Source organism: Miscanthus floridulus, chromosome 8 (assembly GCF_019320115.1).
Source record: "Miscanthus floridulus cultivar M001 chromosome 8, ASM1932011v1, whole genome shotgun sequence".
NCBI lineage: Eukaryota > Viridiplantae > Streptophyta > Magnoliopsida > Poales > Poaceae > Miscanthus > Miscanthus floridulus.
Window position 1 is genome coordinate 52955359 of NC_089587.1, and position 5121 is coordinate 52960479.

Consider the following 5121-nt stretch of genomic DNA (forward strand, 5'->3'; position numbering starts at 1 on the left):
AGGTGGTAGTAGATTACTATGAAAGTACTCCCTCCGTCCCTGAATAAATAGATTCGTTGTCTTAAGTCAAACTTTTTAAACTTTGTCTGAATTTCTAGAAAAAAAACATTAAGACTCCGTTTGGATATAGATATTTAGACCTAGATATTGGAATTGGAACCGAGTTTTTCCGATTCTGTTGTTTGGATATCTTTGGCATTGAAGGATGGAATTGAAGGCCGTTTCCGTGGTATTCGCCTACAACCAAATCTGCCCACCTTCAATACCGAGCTCAACCCCTCCGTATTGACTGAATCGTGACAACAGACTGCCCTTCTCTTCCTCCCCGCAGCCAGCGTCGATCGCCCCTTCCCTTTTCCTCCCGGTGGCCGGCGGTCCGACGCCCCTTCTCTTCCTCCCCGCAGCCGGTGGCCCCAAGACCCTTTTCTGCTCGAGCTGCTCCTCCTCCCTCTCTGCTCGAGCTGCTCGTAGCTCCGACCTGCCATGGCCGTCGTCAGGGTCCTCCCCGCCATGGCCACTGCCAAGGGGCCTAGCTCTTCTCCGCCATGGCCGCTGCCAAGGGGACCAGATCCGCCCCGCCATGGCCGCCATCGCGCACTGCTCGAGCTTCATCCCGCCATACCCTCTGTCGACCTCCGCTCGAGCTACGCCCAGCTCCGATCCGCCAGCTCCTCCGCGCCCGAGCTCATCACAGCAGAGGCCGAGGCCGCCTTCTCCTCTCCGTTCGAGCACGAGCACATCGCGGTCGGGGCAGCCTCTGCTTGCGCGCCTGAGCTCGTCGCAGCCGAGGCCGGGGCCGCCTCCGCCTCCCCCTGCGCGCTCGAAGCCGAGGCCGGGGCCGGGGCCACCTCCGCCTCCACCTGCGCGAGCCCATGGCTGGGGCCAAGGCCGCCTCCACCTCTGCGCTCAAGCCCGTCGTGCGAGCGGTGGGGATTGGGGAAGAAGACAGTGAATTCCTGGAGGTGTACATCCAAATATGAAATGGTATTTGATGTGTCACTCGATTCCAGCTAGCAAATTCATCTACATACAAACAACAGATTTGGTATTTAGTCCATTTCCAATACTAGCCTGATTTGGTAATGGTACCAATTCAATTTCATAGTCTTCAATATCTACATCTAAACAGACCCTTAAATTTATGGTATCAAATTAGTATCATTATATTTATTATAGAATATATTTTTTTATAAGGTGCTCATTTTATGTCATACATATTCTTAGTCTTTTCTATAGAGCGACGGATTCTGGGAATTGATTTAACCGGCCTCCGACCTCCGACGCGGCGACCGGGTCCCGCTTTCGGCCGTGGCGTGGACACACTTTGCCGTGCGGTGTGATGCGATGTGAACGTGCCATGGCCTGCTCGATCTCTTTCCACGGCGTGGACCAGTGGGTGCGTCAGCCGTGCATGCAGGCACCCGCGCACATGCATACTCTTTGGCGACCATGTTGCTGCTCTGGGCCTCCCTCGTCTCCTTCGTGCCACAAGCGGCCGCGCGCCATTAAATCCGTAGACCGTCGCCCAGTCGTCTCTCATTACAGTAGCTAGTATTTGCACGGTGATTAATAGCACATCTCTGCTGGTTGCTTTGCTGTAGCCCAGGCATCAGGGTCACACGTCGTGCGTCACCGCGAGCGCATGTGCAGAGCCGCGGCCGGTCCCGTCTCCTGTTTATTGCAGCAAGTTGCTCAGGCTTGCTCCGGCTGGGCTGCCAGTGCCAGCCCTTCGTCGCGGTGCGACGGGCACAGAGATCCTCTGATGTGGCGTGGGGCCAACGAGGCGACGGGCCACGCCCACGCGTTCCTCCAGGAAGCTGCTCTTATTTTTCATGGTACGCGATGGTGTTGGGATTCGAACTTGAGACCTTTGTCCTTAGCTCCTCTAACCATTTTACCTCTAAGTCGCTTATATAGCGTATCTATTCCCCTAATATTCATTTTTTAGAATTTAAAATGAATATTTAGGACCCTAAACGGCTTCAAATGAAAAAGTCATAAACTACAAATTTGTTATTCTAATCGAGATCTCCAACTTTGATTTTGGTTGTTTTACCATCCGAAGTCGTTTGACAAATTTTAATTTTAAAATATTAAAACTTCAGCCAGACTTTTGGGACCCCAAATGATTTCAAATGAAAAATTCATCAACTACAAAGTTGTTGTTCTCATCTAGATCTACAACTTTGGTTTTTGATCGATTTTCCATCCGAGGTTGTTTGAAAAATTTAGTAAAATTTTAAAACTTCAGATACAAATTTGAGACTATAAATGATTTCTAACGAAATAGTTGTCAACTACAAAGTTGTATATTTTATCAATATTTACAACTTTGGTTTTTGTCGTTTTTCCATCTAGGGTCGTTTGTACAATTCGAAAAAATTGAATTTCAAAATTTGAGCGCTTTAAACAGAATTCTGGGACGTAAATGGTTTCAAATGAAAAAATCATCAACTACAAAGTTGTCAATTGCGTCGAGATCTACAACTTTGATATAAAGTTTGTTTTCATCTGACTTTATTTGAAAAATTTATGAATTTATTTATACTGCAGCATGGTTATCATCGTCGTATCATACAACGAGCTGGCGGTGAAAATGTCTTCACCGCTGGTTCATATGACGAGGCGGCAGTGATGAGGAGCACATCATCACCGCCGGCTGGTAGCGCAGACCGGCTGTGATGATGGACTATCACCGTCGGTTGGTAAGACGAAGCGGCGGTGATAGTTATCGACCCGGACGTCACCAAGGTTCATATTACGAACCATTGGTGATAGCTATCACCATCATTTTTAATGATACCAACGGTGATAATGACGTTGGTGATAGATCAATTTATAGCCGTGATCATTTGTCATCTAATATGAGTTTGACACCACTCTGAATTATGTGACGACTTAGAATGCCAACTTTGAGGTTTACGTTCTAATGATACCAACGGTGATAATGACGTTGGTGATAGATCAATTTATAGCCATGATCATTTGTCATCTAATATGAGTTTGACACCACTCTGAATTATGTGACGACTTAGAATGCCAACTTTGAGGTTTACGTTCCTACAGCTGCACTCGTCACCAGCACCTCTATGGTTGGCAACCTGCCCTCCCTATCCTTCACTAGTAGAGAAACGACTTTTCGTCAATGGCCAAAAAATATCTAGTTCCGGTATAAAATTGTAACCGTGACTAAAGGGAGAACTGAGACCTTTAGTCTCAGTTTGTAATAGAAACTAGGACCAATTCCACACTTTAGTCCCGGTTGTAACGGTGACCAAGACATGTTTGTGCAGGAGGCTTTTGTCCTAGTTTGAGATATGAACCTAGACTAAAGGTAACTTTAGCATCGGGTTGTGTCTCGAACCTAGACTAAAGGTGCCTTCAAAGTGACTTTAAATGAAAAGCACATCTTGTTAAAGTCAAATGTGTGGTGGATTTGAGATGGCAATATGCGTAAGGGCCAAAGCGTGGGAGGTCTTGAGTTCAAATCACCACACCCACACACTTTTTTTACCCAATAAACACATTTAATTCCTGTTGTAAGAACCGGTACTAAAAAATAGAGACATTTAGTCCCAATTGCATGGTCCAAATTCCCATTCTGATTGTAGGAACCAGAACTACAACTGCTTTCTCTACCGGTGCCTACGCATGCCACTCTGCCACCTCGTCAACCATAATAGCGAGATTGATTCCTGACTCCTGAGTGCTCACTTCTAAAGAATCGAGCACAAAGTAGATCGAGGAACAGCTAAATCGATCCCAAAAAACGACCCTGCAGGGGCACGACACTGCTACCTACAACCCCCTCGTCAGCCATAATAGCGAGATTGATTCCTGACTACTGAGTGCTCACTTCTAATTTGAATTCCTCATGAATACCCATGATTTCCAACCAATTTCATAGGAGAATCGAGCACAAAGTAGATCGAGGAACAGCTAAATCGATCCCAAAAAACGACCCTGCAGGGGCACGACACTGCTACCTACAACCCCCTTAGCCACAACAGAGAGATCGATTCCCCAATTCCTGAATGCTCATGTCTCGTCTCAAATCTCCCTAGAATACCCTGATTGAACCTTAGTTCACCATGTGAATGCATGTGCGCAACAGTGCGGTCGCAGGAGAGTGTGATGGGAAATCGAAACAACTCAAATCTCCTCAGAATACCCTGATTAAACAGTAGTTCACCAGGTGAATGCATGTGCAGAACAGCGCGATCACCAGGAGGACATGATCGGGAAATTGAAACAAAAAAACAAGAAAGATCACCACTGGTGAGCGGGAATCCTCACCTGGATTCCGTTGTTGCGCGGTTTCCAAGGGTAGCTGCGACCCTTCCAAAATGGTGGTTGCGCCGGGGAGAGATCGGATTATTTACATATTTATCATCATTATGATGTGAGTGGTATAAAAAGTACTATGTCAGTGGCTCATGTGTCAGTGACATAATGTAAGATGTCATCCGTAATAATAGTAAATATGTAAATGCCCCGCAGAGATGAAGGCGTTGGGATGGCCCCAAGAGGCTGGGCACAAGGTTTGAAAGGCAGGTTGGCCTAGGAGCTGTTCGAATGGTTGCTTAAAGTTAAACCGCCTATGTTCCACAGGCTTGTGGACCTTTTGGATGGTGTTAAGCTCATGGGCCTATTGGAATGGTGGCACAAACTATTCACTCGCCCATTTGAACTATTATTATTAGCTCCTAACAGTTGGCGACAGTGATTATAGCTCACTGTCACATGAGGAGCTGACTCGAGTGGTGGTAGCCTTGTGGGCGAAATGCCATGCGAAGCGGAAAACAATCCATGAGAATTCTTTTCAAAGCCCGATGTCGACGCACTATTTTATTGATTGATGATAGGTAGTATATAGCAGATTTGGAGACGACAAGAACCCTGCTGCCAACGGTCCCGAACAAGTCGATTATTGTTACACGCTAGATTCCCCCTCTAGCGAGTACTATGAAAATTAATGTTAATGCTGCTATCTCCAAAAATTTGAGCGTGGTTTCAGTTGCGGCCATTGCCCGTGATGCTGCGGGGGTATTCTTAGGAGCATCAGCAGTGGTGATGGAGGGTATCTCGGACCCTGAGACGATGGAGGCTATTTCATGTAGG